This window comes from Mytilus edulis, chromosome 1 (assembly GCF_963676685.1).
Source record: "Mytilus edulis chromosome 1, xbMytEdul2.2, whole genome shotgun sequence".
In the NCBI taxonomy this organism is placed as follows: Eukaryota; Metazoa; Mollusca; class Bivalvia; order Mytilida; family Mytilidae; genus Mytilus; species Mytilus edulis.
In genome coordinates this window covers 58255525-58278297 of record NC_092344.1, presented here as the reverse complement: position 1 = coordinate 58278297, position 22773 = coordinate 58255525, and the positions used below count along the sequence as shown (strand labels likewise).

General features: G+C 30.7%; 1 protein-coding gene and 1 long non-coding RNA gene across 2 annotated transcripts in view; both read right to left on the bottom strand.

Moving 5' to 3' along the window:
* The window catches only part of LOC139485827 (uncharacterized), a 971519-nt gene that overhangs the window by 98056 nt on the left and 850690 nt on the right, over nt 1-22773 (bottom strand). The window lies entirely within an intron of this gene.
* LOC139485688 (universal stress protein YxiE-like) overlaps nt 1-22773 on the bottom strand; it is a 47437-nt gene that overhangs the window by 23689 nt on the left and 975 nt on the right. The gene's annotated exons all lie outside the window — the stretch shown is intronic.

The following is a 22773-nucleotide window of genomic DNA, read 5'->3' as shown; positions in this document are numbered from 1 at the left end:
AAATCAACTTACCCATCTTTATCGCAGACTAAAATTTATCTCATAAATACAGAATACATGTTCATTTATAATTACAAGTACGTCAGGGTGCATGATAGCACAATAATCTTTTTACAGAATCGTAAGAACAATATTTTTGTTTGATATTTGTTTCTCTTCCACAATTAACGCCCGATTTGGCAAGTGACCGGTATTACAATTTAACACAGTTTTAAAAGTTCAGTGGGCTGCTACTTCATTTAGAATTTTGAGCATGCCTTTCTGTTTATCATATTCAACGTCAACATTATCTTCGTCAATTTTATTATTCAACAATATCTTGTTTTTCATTACAAGCTTTTCCAAATATCAATATACAGCAAGAGAATGACTATATGTTGCTTCCCGGAAATATAAGACACATCAATTTAAATTAAGTACACAATAAATAATTTCTGTGTAGTTTTCCGTGTCTAAATTTGATTTACGAGTACAATATAGTAAACAGAAAAAAAGAGAAACGGTTAATATACAGGAATACATAAAGTTTCGTATATAGTTGCAAAGGATCACACGTTACTTACGATAGATACATCGAGGTCGTTTTGCTTGAGTGATTTACCTGTAAAAAGCCCGGGTCTCATCCATGTTTAAAACGAATTAATGCATGTTTGAAATAGCTTAACAGGGGCGTGGCCTATTAGTTTGACGCAACTAACCACTAAATTGATTTCAATTGATCGACTGCAGAGAAATCTATTTGACTGGCGTTAAAATGAATTGATATGAATTGAAATGAATTAAATATAATTTTTAATTTTTGTCAATCTTTATCAAATAACGATCAATCTCATTTAAATAGCGTTAACACGTTTTTGTCCGATCAAGTTAAATTCCGGTTACTAGTGAAATAAGGATATGTTGTGTATCAAATTCAGATGAATCAAGTTAATACGCATTCCTTGCTAAAAAAATAAGTACGTGGCGGGAAGAAAATTAATATGACGTATATTTATGTAGGACACTGAACCAAGATAGTACTCCCGCGATATTGAAGTTGAAATACGACGGTTTGACGTTGATGTGCATTTTTGTCACGTTAAAGAACGATGACGACATTCGGACGCTATCTTGGTGTTTGCTACGCCAAAGTGCGATGATGGCAACGCTGAAGTGTGGTGGATTACATACACTATATTTTCAATGATTTTCATATCAATGTAGACGTCACTTTAAATTGTTCATAAGGGGATTATACGTATATACTTTCAATACTATGGGAAATGGATGAAAACAACAAGGGCAAGAGGGTAAATATTACCTTCTGTAATGGACTTTTTTATTAAAATGTGTTTTTAGACGTCTGATGTAGCTTGGCCTTCTGTGAATAAATATGTATCCGCAGACTCTCCTAAATATAATATAACGGTAAACGAGAAAATCATGAGTTTAACAAAATAAAGAAAAATGCTCACAGAATTATATTCTTATTCAGATATTTAAAGAGACGATCTCTCATTTCGTATGCAACTATAACTTATGACATACATAGACAATGCAAATTTGCATACAAACTAGGAAACAAATACGCCGTTAATATCAATTGCACGTCTGTAGATTTTAAACTATCACGCGTCATATAAACCATCGCATATCAACGAACTGACCATTGCACGTCGACGCAACCATTGCACATCAGCGTGACCATTGCATTTCTGTGTTCTTATCCCACTTCTAAGTCCTTATTGAAAAAAACAAACTTTGACATAATTTCATAATTGATATATAAAAGTAACATAAATAACTGAGAAAAAAGATAGTCTGAAATTAAAAAGTCAATTGTTCCTTTTTCTTTTATTGATAGCCTTCTTAGGTAAAAAATATATGGTTGCTAAGGACTTTTATGTTCCTAACAACTCGTTGTTATGGACAAAAATCAGCCCTAAGGATAAAAATATTCCTTCCAGTGTTAAAAATGTAAATTACAAACTATTCATAGTCTTTGAAGTTAAAATAAGTGATTGCGAAGGACTTCTATGTTGTTGCTAGGGACAAAAATGTCATTTCCAGTATAAAGACATTCATATCATATTTTTATTATTCATAGCCTTCTTAGTTCTAAAATATATGGTTGCTAAGGTGTTTTATATCGTTGCTAAGGATATGGACCTCTACCCTTGACCTAATTTTATAGATCTTATTATGCTGAACATTTTTGCTTTCAAAGTTTCTTTCTATCTCTAACCTCTTTTGAGTAATAAGCCAAAATCATCATTTCGGAGCCGAAAAAAATGTTTTGGTGCCCTAGGTCCATAAAAGTTGGTCCAATAATTTTGGACCCAACATAACAAATGTAGATTTTGCCAAGAAACGTATTTTCTAATTTAAATTTTATCAGCCATCCTTTACGGCTATTGAGTAAATTCGATAACAAGCTAAGGTCAAAATCTAGGTCATGACCTTGACGTTTGACCTAAGGCCAATTTTCATGGTCACATGAATTAATGATCATTAATGAAGATGTAAGGTGGCTACAACTTACGGTTTCTAAGTTTTAGTGGCCAACCGTTATTGGTTAATTTTGATGAGTCGTTGAATCTTTTCGATCCAAATGTAACGAAGAACCAAGCTTCTGAACAAAATCTATCCTTCGTTTTTTTTTTCTACCTATTATTGTTATAGAATTGAAATGATTACAAGGTTTCGGTGTTAGGGGAGATAACCACTAAAAAAGAAATGTTACGAGGTCGTGCCCTAACCACAAATTAGCTTTTGGTCAACCGATACTAGATTCCTAATATCATTTTGATACTAGATACCTAATATCATTTTAACATGTCGCGTACTTATTTTGGAAAATGTCGTTAAAGGTAGGCGGAAAGAATAATAATAATCAGAAGATATACAGTAAGGTCTTTCCTTAAAGTGAAAGAAAAGACCTTAATAACATGCACTGTCAGTTTTATATAATGACAAAACACGCAACTAACGGACACTATCTTGATTATTAGTTAACAACTTTTATAGTTTATATACAGAATGCAACAATACATCAATATAGTTTGACATATATGATATTTATGTTTCATTTTTTTCCGTCTTGCTCGTAGATGTAATCCATAGATTCGTTTTGGTTTTACAAATTGATGGATGGTGTTTTACTTTAAAGATAAAAAGAATACCTCATTGATCGATCAAATGTTTGCCTACTGAATTCATATTACCATTCCAGTCTTCGAGTAACCTAGTTTTTAATGTTTTGATAAAAAAACTACTTTTTTAATTTAAAGAAAATGCACCGTAACCCTAAAAATTATAACTTATCAGAATAGTCTATTAATTTGCAATATATAACAAACTGCACAAATAATATTTATAAATGTGATTAAGTTAGTTTCTTTTTACAAAATATGATAGCAAATGGAGCAAGAAAAATCAGTATTTTCCAATTAATTAAATCACTAAACTTGACTAATCGACCCACGAGTATAACACTAAAGCAAACATACATTTGTAATATCCCTTCAAAACTGGAAAATAAAGGCAACAGTAGTATACCGCTGTTCAAAACTCATAAATCCATGGACAAAAAACAAAATCGGGGTAACAAACTAAAACCGAGGGAAACGCATTAAATATAAGAGGAGAACAACGTCTAAAGTATTTAGGGGATAATGAAAAGATTGCGCTACGCTCCTGGAACATGCTGAAAAGCGACAGCACAATCGTATTCAAGTTTGTCCGACATCTAGGTAAAAAAAAACATCGATTGATTTGTAGGTTTTATTTAGTATGATTTGGTTCAGATAGCTTAATTTCTTGCAATTATGAAGTGATAATATATTTTAGAAATGTCTCCAGATACTGTTAAACTTTTGTTTTATAAACTGAGAATTTATGTGGTATTTACTAGGTTAATATGTTATGTCTTATCGTTTGTAGTCAACATAATTATAAAATTGTCTTTCCATAACATCATTGTCATCTAAATTGGTATACTGGTATAAAGTTTGAAATTGCATGTTAGTAACGTAAGCGCGTCCCTGTTTTGTGATATTCAGTGGTATATGTCATTGACGGAATATGTTCGTTGTTGTTCTGCGGTTTGCATGTTGTGTCCACTCAAACATTATTTGTTTATCTGTTTCCTTTGCGATGAATGGTCTTGTTTGTGTTTGTGCTGTATTTATGTCACATTATGTTGCTATTTAACTATATTTATTTTAACATTGTCGTAAAGCGGGAGTTTTTGCTAGTCATTAAACCATGTTCAAACCACATTTTTTCATAAAATGTCAAGAAACAAGTCAGGAATATGGCATTTGTTATCAAATAGTTTGTGTTCTCTCAATCGAGTTTACTATTGTTACCTTTAGTTACTAGTTGCCTTTAACAGTAAAGAATATACTGCGATAATAGGACAGATAGAAGTACAAGTACAAAGTCGGAAATGGAAAACTTATATAGACAGGGATTAGTCATGAACATGTTAATTCGTGCTATGTTAAACACAACCATGTTTAGAGTACTAATAACTGATTATATCAGTATTATGACGCGGAAACCAACTGCACTGGTCTTTGTCCTGTATGTCAAGTACATTTATGTAAGGTTTATGCAAGGAAATATTCACTGGGGTAAAGCCGATGACCGTAACTGCATTCACGGTCATCTCAAGATGTCGGATGAAAAATTAGGTCAGTATCTGTATTGTCTGTTAAAGTGTTTCTATATCATTTTCTTTACAAAACATACATTATTACGAAGTAAATGTATAAAAGATTCACATGGTAATCAAAATTTACTACCGAGACATGTGTATGAAAGAGGAAATTGGATTTGAAAAAATCGCTAAGATGACCGTAAATCATCATCAAAATATTTTCAAGATGATCGTAACATATAACAAGGATGACCGTGATTGGTAAAAAGATGACCGTAATTTGTAAAGGACGACCATAATCAATAAAGGATGACTGCCAATTCTATAAAATATCCGTATTTGTGTTACCTTTTTTGTATCAAATTATTAATCGTGTTGCGATTGGTATAAAACGAATTTATAAGAGAGTATTATCCTAGGTAGAAGAAAATAAGACGTGCTTCAAATACATACATAAGTCACCATATGAAGCCTCCAAATACAAGCCAGTAGATTTTTGTATTTCTTGGAATCCTTTTAATGTCATATAATTACATTAGATATAAAAAAAAAAGAAGATGTGGTATAATTGCCAATGAGACAACTGTCCACAACAGACCAACAAGACACAGACATTAACAACTATAGGTCACCGTACGGCCTTCAACACTGAGCAAAGTCCATACCGCATAGTCAGCTATAAAAGGCCCCGATACGACAATGTAAAACAATTCAAACGAGAAAACTAACGGCCTCATTTATATAAAAAATGAACGAAAAACAAATATGTAACACATAAACAAACAACAACCACTGAATTACAGGCTCCTGACTTGGGACAGGCACATACATAAATATTGTGGCGGGGTTACACATGTTAGCGGGTTTCCAACCTTCCCCTTACCTGGGACAGTGGTATAACAGTACAACAAAAGAACGAACTGTAAAAATCAGTTGAAAAAGGCTTACTGACTCATCAGAAAAATGTATGTTTTAATTATAATACCTTATTCTGATTGGCTAATTGCACATCACGTGTTATTCCTTAAGCAATTGCATTACACAATAAAACTCCTTATTCTTGATAACATGAGGACCATCAATAAAGTGCACAGGTGAATGAAATAAAAAAAAATAGATGAAATTCGTGTTTCCATGATCCTAGCTAAAAAATGTAATTATAAGTATTAAATGCTTCTTTTTGTAACTTCATTGGGGTGTAAAAGCGTTGACCGAAGTACATTTTGTATGAAGCGCGGAAATGCTTCTTTTTGTAACTTCATAGGGTTTGTAAAGCTTTGACAGTGCGCACATTGTTAGAATGAAGCGCTTCTGCGCTTCATACAAAATGTACTTTGGTCAACGCTTTTACACCCCAATGAAGTTACAAAAAGAAGCATTCAATTCTTAAATAATAGATCCACATTTTTAAAATGCTAATGTATGTGCATCCATTGATATTATATCGTTTCAACTACCATTGCAAATGTTCTTTATTTCAGATGATAATAATAGCGTATAACAAGGAGTTCGAACCTTATCAAATTGTATAAACAGAAATGTAATAACATATCAAGACAAATTAAGGGTTTTATCTGCTTCCTCTGGAACCATACACATGGGCTCGATTACCGGATATTCATAAAATATTATGTTTAATTAATGGTTTTTTCCCTTTCTTAAATTTTTCATCGTAACGCTGTCAATTTGCATAAAAATTTTAATGTCTTCATCAATAAATATCACAACCTACTATCAATGTCCTCATCAATAAATATCACAACTGACTATCATTGTCATGAACTCAAAATACGGCAAATATAGTAAAAAAGAAATTCATTTAAACATGTTTATATCCGCTCCCCAAGCCCCTATTGAGAAAAACTCAACAAAAAGCTATGAATACCAAAACGGATTTTTCTTAGAATTGACGGTCATCCTTTAAAAGTTACGGCCATCCTTTATAAATTACGGTCATCTTTAACCAATTACGGTCACCCTTGTTATGAATCGCTGATCCTGTTACGGTCATCTCGATTATGATTTACGGTCATCTTAACGATTTTTTCAATTTTCAAATCCAATTTTCTCTTTCATACACATTTCTGTGTAGTAATTTGTGATTTCCGTGTGAATATTTTATAAATTTACATCGTACAAAATTAATGTATGTTTAGTAAAGAAAATGATATAGAAACACTTTAACAGATAATACAGAAACTGACCTTATTTTTCATCCGACATCTTGGGATGACCGTGAATGCAGTTACGGTCATCAGCTTTACCCCAGTGATATTAACGAAGAAGAAAAAGAAAGGGTGTATGTTGAGAAACAACGACAGTTTTCTGAATTACTCAAAGGACACTGTGCTTTATCAATAAACATGTCGATTTTTGCACTATTATGAATTTGTAAAATTAATGATATAAATTGTATATTAGCAAATGAAGTAGCTTTTCGTAAACATAGCATCTATTTTAGTCAGATTTACCGCACTCACTGTTTTTCAGTTAATAGTGTTGCCATCAATTCTATAATAAAATTATGGAAACAACTGAATAGACTTCATTAGCTACTTACGATACATCTTTGACCAAATGATATAATCTATCTATTACATTGCTTTCTCTTAACATAGTAATGGAGTTTTAGAATATCTCTGTGTGAATCAAAATCAAATCTCAAGACACTGATACTTCATTTCACGACAAAAACATCACAAACAAAGCTGTTAACTTTTCAAAAAGAAGAAACAAATATTTGCTGTGAACATGTTCATAGTATTCAAAAATACAAAGACTAATTCATGTGTAAACGCTAGATGCATAGTGTCACTGACATAAAAACGAATATAAGGCTAATTAAGAGTGCATTCCTGTCTAACACAAACGATACAACAGCTAAGCGCTCATATGTTTTGATCTTTTGTTTCTAACATACGTTTGCAAAGTTTACTTAAACTTTGACAAACTATGCACTCGCTAGAAATGCCTCTACAGTTTGTCGTTCATCGTTCGTTAGTACAAACACTACATTTGTTTTTAAATTCAACCTGTTTAAACGATGTATGTGTTTCTACGTTTGTAAAAAGAGTCTGTTTACCAACATGTGCATGCATTATTGAAAGTTCAAAATAGGGTCAATAAACACTGATTAAACGATGTATTTGCTTCTACTTTTATAGCATTTAGAAAACAACAACAAACGCCACACAACGTTTACAAAATGTTGGTTGGATAGAAATGCACTCATAAGGATGAAGTCAAATAAATTCCTAAATTTACTTTCATTAGGACTTCAGTTAAATATTTGATAATGATGTTCATATCAATGTGCATGGTAAAAATTTAATTATATTCAACCATTTGTATGGTAAATTATTGTTAACGCTTTTATATCTATTTACACAGGGGTAAGTAGGAAGATAAAACCAGCAGTTATCAGAGAACGTAGTAACACAGAAGACCAAAGAATGAGTGACGCGAACAAATCAGTATAGTCAAGTTAATATATGTCTCATTCTATGAAAATTTAGAAACGAGGAGAATAGGTTTGTTATAATTTTTAACGGAGGTCCTTTGTGACACAGATATTTCGTAAAGGTAACCAAAGTTATTGGGGCGTTTTCTTTTGTTGCACTTCAGTGTTCTTGTTGTTCCTTTGTTACATATCATTATAATAAATGCCAGCTTTCACACAAAGTGTGTAACCACCTTAAAACAAAGAAGACAAGAGACAAAAAAAGACAAGAACATGCAATATCTGATTTTAGCAATTGGACAACCATTCAAGATTTTACCCCATTAAGGGATGAGGTGGCTTATTTCAGCGATGAATAATCAACTGATTTCGGTTAGTGATGTTCCTTATTATTTATATATTGATATTTGTAGAATGAACTAGTAACACAGGCACTTTGGAGAAGACGTTACTAAGTTGAAAAACTTGTGTCTAATCCATTTGTCTTTTTTTTTAACAATAAAATATGTTTAAACTAACACAGGCACTGGTCTCTGAAGACAATTATCTTTATCTGTGTATGCTGTAATAAAAAAAAATAATAGTGTTTGTTGTTTTTTCAGAGACAAGTACCTGTGTTTGCTAATATTACTTTCCCCAACAATGAATAGAAATAAAACAATATGTTAAAAAATGATGTAAGAATTTTTTGCAAGAAAGTTTTGACTACAAAATCGTGGAAATGACTTTCCAAGAGCTTAACGCAATTGTCTTCTCTAAGGCACGATCAAAGTTAATATACATTCAAACCATGCAGATTTAAATAAAACTAAGGACATGTGATTGATATGATTGCCAATGAGAAAACTTTCTACCAAAGCTCAAAGGACAGGCATATAGTGATATAATGTCTTACTCAAATATATCAAACATGATATTAGTGGGTATTCTATTTGCTACATGCATGCTGGATTTTTTTCGATCCTAAAACACAATTGAAATTTAAGTGGTTTGAATTAATCTAGTGGAAATTTAAATTGGCCTGTACACATTGCTACATCATTAAAGGATATTGATCAAATACAAATGTATGAATCATGTGCACTCAAATATTTAAAAATAGACAATCAAGTTAATATCTTATCAGTATTTAACAACTTCTTTCGTCACCTTTGTCATTTGTTTAAACATAATTGCTAAAAAGAAAGTGTGAATGAAAAACAAGATTAGGTGTTGATTATCTGCATCAAAATAGATCAGCGTTGAAATTTGATTAACTACAACAACAAAATGTTATAACTTATATATGCATTTTATTTAGCTCAAACAGTCTATCTTATTTGACTACACGAATTAAGATATAATGAATATTATACGTCAAGTAATTGATTTACAATTTTATCAGAATTAAATTTTGAATATAGCCTCGTGCGTCTAGGCAGAAAACAATTTACGAAAAGGATAATATGCTTTTCATGTCGACGTATACTTTAATTTAGATTGTTTGTTAGAAGCAGTTTTTCGGGTTTCGAAGATAAAAAAGGGCTTATCCACTTTCAAGTCTGCTGTAAACGGTGGGTAATTTGGGGAGAGGGCAAAGTTTACGTTCTGTGGCGATATTTTTTCCAAATCTAAAAAATGTTTTTACGTACAATGGAGCATGACATTCTCTGAATATATAGGGTCCGAGAGTCTCCTAATTAATACGGGAAACATGGTATAGGAGGATAATAAGAATGTAAGGATAAATGTTAAGGCAGAATATCCACATGCATACATTTAAAGAGGAAGATCTCTCATTTAGTCTGTACATCTGTAGATTTTTAGTTCGTATGTTAGCAATCGTTACATATATCATCGCACATCACCAATTTGACCATTGCACTTCGACGCAGGCAATGGTACTTCAATACGACCATCAGACTTCAACTTGAACTCCCCATTTTTAATTAATGAGTCCCTCATGAGTAAAAAACCTTAATAAATAATTGTATAATTGATACGTTAAGGAAGCTGGCTTGTCATGCTTTGGATTTTTTGTCAGATTTTCGAAATCCTCTGGTTTTAACCATTTGAATGCCTTGAAAAATTGGCCGGGTGACCCCCATTTTTCTTTTTTTTTTCTTTTACATGTATTATGATAAGCCATCTGTAAAAGTCTTATAAAATTTTAATTACTTTTTAACAGTTTTTGAGAATTTCAACTTGTCAAAGATAAAGCTATGAAAAGTCAAGAGAGATTTTTTTTCCCGCCAAAATTACAATGGCTCATATCTCGAAAACAAGCACTGTGACCTATATATTTTTTTTGCTCTTTGGATTACTTTATCAATTCCCTATCAATATAAACTTGTGTTTTGAAAAGTTAATTACTTTGAAACTGAAAAGCAAACTCCCTTAAAGTAACATTAAAAACTGTGAAAAGATGGTTTGTAATAAAATTCATTGTCAGATTTTTATAATGACATAACACGCAACTAACGGACACTATCATGATTCTAAGTTAACAACTTGTATAGTTTATATACAGAATGAAACAATTAATTAGTGCAGTGTGACATACATGGATATATAATAGTTTTGTTTCATTTTTTTCTGTCTTGCTCATACAAAATGGTACTAAGTAGATGGTGTTTTACTCTGGAAAAATGAAAAAGAAATACACAATTTATCGATCAACATGTTTGCCTAATGTATTTATATTACAGTTCAAGTCTAAAAGTAATCTACTTTTCAATTATTTCATAAAAATTGATTTTTGATTTAAAGCAAATGCATCATAACTTTTTGTGTTACAAATGTATAACTGATAAAAAACAATGTATTAATTTGCAATATATAAAACATAGTACGCGGAACATCAATCAGTTTCATCTGATTAAATTAGTTTCTTTTTATAAGATATGATGGCAGATGGAACAAGAAAAGTCATTTGTGTTTTCCAATTATTCAGGCCATTAATTTTTACGTAACGAACATTGAATCTTACTCAAAAGCAAAATTTTTGTTTAGGTGATAATCAAAATATTGCGCTCCTTGAAATGCTGAAAACGGACAGCACCCGCAAGGTCTAACAATACGTATACTTCGTTAGGACGAAAAAAGGTGAATGTATGAAAAACAATAAAGTTTTACGAACTACTGTTAAAATAACACCGCGTTTTACACATACATGTCGAGCACTAGCGTAGATTTGCAAAATTAAGACTTTACATTAAAAGAAGAAGTCGTATTTATATGTTAATGTTGTTACCATCACTTCTACTATACAATGATTAAAACAACTGAATAGACTTCATTAATGACTTGCAATAAATCTTTGTTTATATATGACAGCTAGTCTATCCCTGCCATTGCCTTCTCTGATCAAAGTAATGGAATCTTAGTATAACTCTGTCAATCGAAATCAAAACTCACCAAACTGGCATTTTGTTTCAAGACAAATTCATCATAAACAAAGCTGATTCCTGTTCAAATCGAATTTATTTTTTCTGTTGCATGACATGTTCATTGTTTAAAATCTTAATGTCGACCTTTCTTTTTATAAGATATCTATAACATAAAATAGGCTTATCATTAACAAATGCAAGGGATACAGTCTTTTACACGAGACATATCAATGTCACTGCAAGGAAAACGATGAATGCCGAATTAATTTCAACGTCGATTACACTTCGTAAATTGTATAGGCCTGAAGGGCTTTTTCATATTGACCTGCAGCAGGAATTTCCTGTAAAATATGTGTTAATGAAAATTTTAGCAAAGCAACGTAAATAGTAAATTGCACGTTTTTCACATTTTGGAATATTTTCTTGTAAATTATATTTTATGCTCATATAGACAATAACTGTTTAGTGTCATAAAAATCAACTGTATTTGTGAGAGGCTAAGAAACTATGGGCTATTACTCCTGTTTCAAGCTGAGCACAGCTGATAATTTATTTTCTTTATTCTGCAATTAATTCTGTCCATTGTTCTAGATTTGAAATACAGAAAAACTCATATCTATTACAATCATTGTCGATTTAGATTATATTACGTTTTGGTTAATTTTACCTTTGAGGCCCGCATAGTAGTATTACAAAAACTCCACAATCAGCTTATGATGACCAGTACACCCACAAGAATCTCACATGACCACCAATAATACATCGCTAGTTGAACATACTAGAAGGATACCCAACAAAATCAATTCATACTGAATTCGAATATCAGTTTCAGTCCAGAAGTAAAGTAGTTTTCAATTCTTTCATGCAAAAAACGTTTCATTAAGAGCAAACATATCATAACCTTATATTGCTGTTACTAAGTAGAAACAATGTCTCAATTTGTAATACAAGACAAACAGCAGAAACAGACACACAAACAGTATCTGATCAAGGAATGTTAAATAAGTTGCTTTTTTAGACGATATGTTGGCAAATGAAACAAGAAAATCAGTTTCGTTTTTTCTCAATTATTCAATTAACTAAAAATTACGGAAAAACCCTGAAATCTACCAAAAAAAACAGACAGGAATTTCACAAAAAAAAAACAGAAATAGTTACAGGATTATAGAAATATTGCGCTCCTGAAAATGCTAAATTCGGGCAACAAGAACTAAGAATTTCTAATTTTTGATGTGATAAACAGCAATACATGTAACACTATTATTTCAGGTTGGATTTGGTAATGAATCATTTCAGGCAGGTGTCAGTTCAGGCAGGTTAACCCCCTTGCTTTTTGAAATATCAGACTATTTATTCATAATTTATTATTTGAATATTCATTCAATGAAAGGACATGTTACATGTATAGAAGAGGAAAATTAACGGGAGAATAATAAACGTATTTACACGTCTGGTATATTGTATTTTGACTCCGAATGACCTTATATCACCTCCGAATAACCTTTTGACGTCAAACAACAATCCCTTTTTAATCATGACGTCAAATGCTTTGAATTATGGTGTCAAAGTTTACGGGAACCCGTGTGATTATACGTAATGGCGGACAAATTTGCATACAAGTGTAAATACGTCTATGGTGCGACTAACAAGTAATCTTTCCCCGATAACTACAGTACATGTACACTGTTCCTTATCAAGAAACATAACGAGCACTACAATTTTAGATTGTCAAAATGAAGACTACTGGTATTTTGAAATGATGTTAATGGTATATTTACAAAGTACATGTATAAAGCCCTTTTAACTTAGCCTCTATTTTGATCTGATTTATTGAACTGAGTTTATTAGGAAATACTTAAAAAATTTGTGATCACTTTAAAATAATGTAAACAAGTGAAAATACTTCATTAGTGACTACCGATAAATCTTTGTTTATGCATGACTGAGAACCTTTCATTCTTTTTCTGTAATCCTAGTAATAGCTCTATATAAATCTAAATCAAACACCAAGACACTGACATTTTATATAAAACAAAAACATCACATAGTTTAATTCCAATCAAAATTCAACAGATGAATATTTTTTTGTAGTCATGTTCATAGTTACAATATTGCTATTCCACCCTTCAATTAATTCGAAAATCTATAAAAATCAAAGTTTATTATCATAAAACGCCAGATGCGTGTTTCGTTTATATCAATGTCACTGAAAAGAAGACGAATGGAAGTCTGAAACAACTATGAAGTAGAATACATTCCTAGGTTTACCTTCATCAGGAGTTTGGTTAAATATTTGATAATAATTTAATTTTGGATGCAACCCGTCTTCTGATTGGCTGACATTATTTTGTTATCAGTCCATAGACATATTTTAGTCATGTAACCGCGACGTCATCAACGTTTTTTCATGGGTTTCTACGGTTTAAAATGGAATTTAGAATTACATTATAAGAAATGGCTGTAATATTTTGCTGTCTATTCGAAATAACATAAAAAATGTGGTGCACACTGTTGAATAACCTGCTACGCGCGTTATTCAGTTTGCACCAATTTTTTTATGTTATTTCTTCATAGACAGATGTAATGTTTATATCAATTTACACAGGAAACAGGAGGATGATACAAATAGCAGCTCACAAAACACTTACTAACACATAAACCCAAACAATGCGTAACTCGCACAAAACCGCTGCTAGCGGTATACCATAGATATGAAGCTTAGAATGGATAAAAAGTTCTTAATCCATTTATGCCACCAGTCATATGTTGTTCACGTCAAATACAGTTTTGTTTGTAAGTCACTGTCAATGAAAAGTCATAAACGAGGAAAGGAAAATAGGTTTATTGCGACTGACATCCAAGTGAAAGGTTTAGATAGCTATAAAACCAGGATTATTTCCCCGTTTGTCACATAAAAAAATACTCAACCAATTTAGTATTATCAAATCAGTTATCCGTTCGTTTGATGTGTTTAAGCTTTTGGTTTTTCTCATTGAATTTTCCTCAGATTTTAATATTGTTGTTATTTTCTTTTTTCTGACAATTTTTAAGAGTTGGGATTTGTGACACAGATATTTCCCAATGGTAACCAAAGTCCTGGTGACGTTTGTTAAACTTTCAAAACAATTACTTTACAATGACGAATTCAAGCCTCCAGAAAGTACAGTCCAATGAATGGTAAATCCAAAGCACATTATATCCGCCTAAAAACAAAAACAAACAAGAACCATGAAACTTCAAAATGGTGTGTACAATGGAATAAACAGTTGGTGAATGTGTTTTTTATAATTCTGAAGCGGTATCTAGACAGACACGTCCACGTGAAAATATGTCATTTGGGGGCATTATGTTAAAAGCGAGGGTTAAATGTATGCTTATTTATTATTTTTTATGTTACATCTACACCCTGAACACATGGTGTTGAAGGTAGTTGTGTACAGCATTTTAACTGGCATGACTGAAGCAGCAGTTGTAACGTACAAGCATGTACTTTTTAGAGCATTCAATAAATGTTATATCTTTAAAAACATTTCACAGTCACGTATCGGTCAGCTACACATGCACAATCTGATTTGAGCAATTGGACAACCAATCATCATTTATCATCAATAAGTATTGATCTGGCTTGGGTCAATGACAATGTGGTATCATCATTGATCAAATCATTTGATTTTGGTAATTTAAGCTCCGTGGAAGAATTTGACAATTACTATTTGTAAATGTTTAGATATTTGTATAATGGCATGGTAAGACAGGCACTTATCTTTACGCTTTACTATTAGATATGATAATACGATTATAAACCAAATATTATGATATAAGGGTTTTTTGTATTTTGCTAGATGCATGCTGCTATATGTTGGTCTTAAAACATAGCTGAAATTGGTCTACTTTAAATCAATGTAGCTAAATGAAGATTAACTTTTACAAATTGTAACACCATTTAAAGAATATTGTTTCATACAAATGTATGTATAATGTGAACTTAGTACCAGTAACTTGAGCAAACATTCAAAAATAGACAAAATTAATCAAGTTTGTATCTAACCATTATTTAACACTTTTTTCATTTATAATACATGAATGTAGAACACTCATCTTGAATGAAAGTGTGAGTAAACAAAAATCCAGTACGTATGTATGTCCTGCATGAAAATGGAACAGTGTTGTTACTACAAAAACAAAGGAGTAGGTCCGGTAAGGGCCGATATTGGCCTCAAATTTCAGATCCATCTTACGAAAGATTTTGGACACTTTTTAAACACTTAAGTGTCTATTTCAATTGATTCAATTAGTTTAAATAAAATATTTTAACTGATTTAGTCATTAAAAAGGCTCCAATTCAAGCTTATATGTGAAAAATTTATCAAATATGCAAAAACCCGATACTTTTCAGATGGTTTTTGTCAAAAATGAAAGTGGCCGCATCCGTGTTCATCCTCAAACTTTATATATGTTATGTATTTTCATCATATACAACATACATTTCAATATTATGAATAAACACGAAATTATTTAATGCGGTCACTTTCATTTAAGACGGAAACCGTCTAAAATTGAACTAAAATCCTTAAATTGTGAAGATTTCAGTCATTTAGAATAACTTAATGATGCTAGTACCTGAGATATGTGCATTTTATTGTTAAAACCAGGCCATATTTATGTAGCAGAAGCATTCTGCTTTCCAATAAATAGCTAAATGATTACATTTTCACAATTTTGTAAAACTGCTATATTTTGGGGTCAAAAAGGCGTCTTACTGAACCTACTGCTTTTGGTACTTCTTTTTCATTCTAAATTCAATAAAAATATCATACATGTTTTTCTTTTGCTTAAAACAATTTATATAGATTGATTCTAAAAATTATCATTAACAATTTAAAATGTATTAGCCATTCTATTGGAATAAAATTTAAATTGATAACAATATTTGTATATATGGCTAACCATACTTTGTTACTCTAGGAAGAACACAACTTCAAAGTAATAACTAAAATGATACAAGACTCGATTATTGTTAGAGGTATTTTTTCATCTCTGTTTTGACCCTTCATCTTCAGTACACATCTCAGATTTTATATAAAACCTCTTCAGTAACGCATATTTTGTCAACTTGCAATGTTTGAGATGCTTGTAAGAAAATTAAAATGGCTGCTAAGATAATTAGAATGGCCTTTGTGTGCAAAGAATTTCTTAGGAAACACTTGGCATTGTGAATTTGGATTTGGATGTTTTTTTCGGCACCAATGATCAAAGATCAACATAGAATCCTTAAGAAAGAAAAATGTTCATTTATTGCTTTGATCCTGCTCATAATACTCGAACATTGTAAGGCGGAAAACACATGTTTTTGTCTTAGCTTAATATTTAGATATGCAAAAAGGTTTGAGAGTTTCAGTTAAGATACAGGATCCCGATTATAGGACTGAAAAGATAAACTTACGTATTATAATACACCTCACATTCATACATTAATTAAGGTATGTTACATCAAGATTAGAGATCTAGAACTCTCAGATTAAAGTTTATGATATCAACAAAATCGTCCGAAATTCAAAGATAAATGTACATGCTGACATTTAAAAGAATTAAGAATGAAGCTAGTTTTGCACTAAGCCTCTGTAGAATATATTGTAATGGAAATTTGTTCATCTTTTTAAATTTGATTCTATTTTGGTATTGCTGTTATATGTTATTCTGTAATAGAATATTAGAAATATTTACTCAAAACACTACATTATTGTATTTCTCGTTCAAACTTTGCTTGATTAACGACGTGTTTTCATTTATATTTAATCTACTGGGAAATATTTTGCGTAGATAATACAGCATTAATCTGAAGCTTTGATGTATATGAGACACGAGCTATAATTCCTTTAGAATTCGCAGTATCATATGTAATATTCATTTCTTTTTGAATAAAAAAAAAATGATTCAAATCTTCAGAATGAATAATGCAAAATATACAGCATCTTTTAGTTAAAACTCGTGCTTATTTTTACAAAAAGATAATAATAAAACAATTTAAATGCTCAAGACATAAATATTTAATTAGAAAATAATTCACTATGAAAAGTGCATAAGTGATACATGTTTTGTATCTGATCCAAATAAATTATTCATATTTTCAATTTTTATCGGTAGTATCACCAAAAGATGTTGAGTAGAGGACTAATAAATTGGTTTCTTCAATTATGAATGTTAATATGTGACAATATCTTTCTGTATATCAATTACTTGGTTTTAAAAGAAATAAAGAATATGGAAGTCTTCAATCTTGAAGGATTATTTACAAATAATGACATCATGGTATGGTTTTTTTAAATATCGGTAGTAGAGTATTTAGGGAAGAATGCTGAAGGAAAAGACACTGGAAACTTTAGATAAAGTCTGTATTTTATTTTATGAAGACGAAAAGTTGAAATGTGAATTCATGATTAATAAACTCATTATATAACAGGATTGAAAAATGTGTACATTCCTGTTTACACTATATATGACCTTTTTTTTAAACGCAAAGTAGGGGATATGTTAATAAAAAGGGAAGATCCGTTAAGACTTGAATGGGTCTTCGCTTGTTTACGTTGATAATATAATTTCAATGAATTAGTGGTGTAAATAGTACAAGGATATGTGTCAACAATTGTGTATGGATACAACTATTTGGTTCACTATAGAAACAGTTGTTAATGACCAACCCTAACATTTCTTCTTTTATATTAACTGGATTCTTGATAACAAAGTATTTTTGAAATTACTTTAGAATTTCATTCACTCCTACATAAACATTATTATTTATCTGTAATTGATTGTTTTCTTAAAGCAAACTAGTTATTGCAGCACTATACAATAAAGAAAAAATGAAATTTGAAATTTTAATTGGATGAAATAAGAGATGAAGAATTAAAAGCTGTATTACTCTATAAGTATATTTGTCAACCAGTTCAATTGTGAAAGAGCAGAAATTGGATAGTAGGAAAACCATAGTAGTTTAATCAGTATTAATCGTACAAATAGATGAGCGTTTCAAAGATTGCATATTGCTCCATAAATAAACATTGTATGTTTTTTTCAGGATTACGAATCATATTCAATTTTTTTCTACGCGGTTTATTTCATTTACCCGTTTACATAATTGTACGGTATTCCACACCAAACTGTGGCTTGTTGATGTTGACTATGCAAGAACGTGTTTTTGATTTTGAAGTAATCATATATGAGTTAGTTTGACAAATATTTTCTTGATTTATCAATGCACACACTTGCCCTGTGACAAACATATTGAAAGATATTTGAATGCCAACACATACGAACATACCGCACTTAACTTCAGATAACGACAAGAGAGGATGTACATTCATTTGTATGAAGAGAATGGTATTTTACCCCCCAAAAAAAATAACTAATCCTTTACAATTGTCTTAATTTGTTCTAGGAATGGACAGGTTAAGTGCAGAAAGGTCCCGTGTCATGACTCCATGCAGTCATAATCATACGGACAAATATAAAAATATATTACGAAAAAATATATAAGCTAAGGGCTTATTAAAAACAATATTTAACACAACCTTGACACCTTTATAAAATACATCTTATAGATTTTTTTTAAGGTAAAGTGTTGACTCATATATACATATTTACGACAAGATATCAAAAACGGTAATGCAAATAATTTAGTCGTTATTTTCTGCTGATCTGCTATTACTACGTGTAGTACCGAATGAACGTGGAAATAACTCATTCATCGCACAACAAACGTATCGCTTGTATCGCTTTTATTATTGTCATATTATCTCTTAACGTTTAAAACATGTTTTTATTTTGAAGATTTTGCGTTGAACGAGATCTGAGGTATGCCCCGGTTGCAGGTGGGATTTGTGTTGCTCTGTCTTTAGTTTTTAATGTTGTGTTTTGCACGCTGTTGTCTTTTTCTTATTTTGCCGTGATGGTTTTAGTGGTTTTTAGTTAATCTTTGACCTATGAAATTGAATGTCACTTAAGTATCGTTCGCATATCTTTTGATGTAAATTTAGATAGAAGATAACATGAAAAATCAATAAAAAACTTGATCTTTAATTCTACTAAAACTTGATCTTTAATATACAATATTTCGAAGGTCTTTTCAAAATTAAAAACAATTTCAGCAAAGTTGCTTGTCATGATTGACAACTATTTACACTTTAAAAATACAAACCATTCCACGTCTCCGTATAATTACAATAAGACAATAATTCCGCGTCCTTCAGATACTGATGAATGTTTTTCTCATTAGAAATCGTACCACATATCCTCATTTGTTTCAATATGGTGCAATAATGCAACTAGATACATGTATAATACTTATTACTCATTATAATCGCTTCCGAAATATTTCGTGATGAAGAAGCGATAATCATCGTCATTTTACCTATTTATCACTTCAAAGATATATGTATATAAGCTACATTTCAACATCCAAGTTTTCAAAAGTAAATCTTATCTTCAGTTGTCAACATACATGTCTGTTGGTCTCTATTGGGCTGTTGTTTCATTGCCAATAATAACACATTTCTCTTCCTTTTTTATCTTGATATAGTTACAAATGTTTTAAAATCTGCAATTTACTGTTTTGCATATGTACATGTATAGCTTTGGTTATAAAACAATCATTTGCATACAAGAAACGATTCAATCTTAAAATTTAAAACACATCAAATTTAAAAATGCCTTATGTGACGACAATTCTGATGTATCGATTTAAATATTTCTTTTTTTATTTCAATTATTCCTACTTTATTAGCAATGTTTTTACTGAATCCCTTTTTCTTGTTGGGCTATACATGTAGCATGTCAGATTAAATTCCATTTACTGAAATATTAAGTTGAATAGTTAAATAATAATCAATATCAGAGTCACAAAATTCAAAGTACAAGATATAGCTGCATAAGCCGAAGATTTTGATTTGATCATGAATAGCGCGTTAGGGAAATCTGAATCAAATAGATTTTTGGCCTGTTCCAATCTTTAAGTGATTTTACAAATAGATTAATTATTTACAGGATTACAAAATTGGTTTCTTCAAATTTGGGTTTGAATCATCATTGACAAATAATGATATAATGATCGAACGTAATTTTGATGTATAACTATTAGAACATTTTTATTGTGTTTTGAATACGTAAACTAGTCAGAAATACACTACTAAATAAAGCAAAGATACGATAAAACGTTATTTAAAAGGGCGTTTTTATGTATATAAGAAAACGGTAACGTTTCATACGAAACGAAAACAATACCATTCTTTACAGAGTGTGAAATTATCTATGTAACAATTTGTGATACATGAGGGTCTGAATTGAGATTACATAATAGACATTAATTGGCAAAAAGAGGCATTTTACATATACATATGATTGCGTTAACACTGAATGCAGATTATATTTAAAATAAAATGTTAGTACTGTCAGAGTATGAAAAAATGTTTTATACAAAGAGGCAGGTCCGATAGGTATAGTGAATAGGCTCTAGTGAGGCTTAATCTCTTGATTTTAATTGAACATTTTTTTTAGAATCATGCATGTAAACAATAGTGCATGTGTCTACATTCTTGTAAGTATAAAACCATTTGATTCATAATGTTCATTGTGTTGTTTATTAACACTAACATCTCCAGTTTATTTATTTAATCTTTGATGTCGAAGTATTTTTGGAAGTACTTTAAAATTTCATTGACTTTATTATAAACACTGTAAATGAACTGCAATTGATTTTCTTTACGCAAACCGGTGATTGCATTGCAATGCAATATACAATGAGTTTCAATTGGTTGAACTAAGAGATGAAGCATTAAAAGCTTCATTACAATACACGCATATTTGTCAACAAGCTTAATTGTGACATATAGGCTTTCGAAAAGTAATAGAAAGATAGTCATGATCATGATGATAGTAACAAACCTAAGATTGATCGTACAAATAGTGTGTTTCAGAAATGTATCTGATAAAAAAAAGTTTTGTTGATGGTCATAAGTCCAAATTTCCTTGATTTTTGATTTTCTGAACTAATTAATACAGGCACTAACAAAACCAGTGTGTCTATCAATATTGATGACCACTAAATGTTGCATTGTTTGGTTTCGTATTTATGTGTTGTTAGGTTGGTGTGTCGTTGACTTAATATCATATCACTTTTCTATTCATAGCATAAGGCATAAACAAATGAACCAAACATAGAATTAAATAATAAACTATCTCGATTTTGGCTAAAATCTGATCTTCAAAATACACCAGGTTAAATTTCGTAAAGGTCTTTTCAAAAGTTGTAAATAGTTAAGTTAGGTTGCTTATGATGATTAATTTACGGTATTAAGTTTTTGTTCAAACCATCCACGATTTCCGCACAGCGCCATTTAGTATCCTCCTCTTTTGATCTTTGGTTGATAATTGCTTCATTTGCAATCCAAACACAAATCATTATTGGAATAAAGATGTCATCATTACACTAAATATAGTTTAATTATTGTAAATTTTACAAATCTGTAAGCTTAATCATTTTGTGATGAAGAAGAAATTATTATCGTCCCACATTTTATGCTTATGAGTAGTGAGATATGCATAAAGCATCCGAGTCCCTTAACAAAAATCTAATGGAGGATTGTCTCAATGGCAATCATATCACATCGACTTATTTTATACTTATGTATATACATGTATGATACTTTCATACTTGTGACTTATTCTCTAGGTGGTGTGTTGGTGTTTGTCTCTTTGCCTATCAAATTTTTTCTATCTCTTCCAATGATACAATTTCAATAGGATTAACTATGTGCAAACTCTTAACAAATGTATTGTACATGTATATTTTCGATTGTAGTATTTACTCATTGTTTGTAGAAACGATTCCTTCTCAGAACTTTTCAATTCAATTCGTTCATTCTTTCTTAATGGTTGTACATAATCTTTTCTTTATAAACTTTATGCATGTATATCGATATAGCATGCCACTGCATTCTTGAACAAGAATATTCTAGTTTGTTTTGATAACATTTTTATTAATTTTTTTCGCGTCAACAATAAGACATTTAAAATAAAGAAAAATAGGGTTTCACGTCGATAAGACTGCAAGATAAAGTCTTCAAAATAGAAAATTGACATGATTTGTTTCATATCAACTTCGAGAGATAAATGAAAATATGTTTACTTTAAATTGCTGAAGCACAAATTGTTTTGAAAGATGATTATGTTTTGTTGAGCCGTGTGTTTGTACACTTTTCTTGCGCTTTATATTCTATCAGTCTTACTATTTATTTATTTGAAAAGTTTTC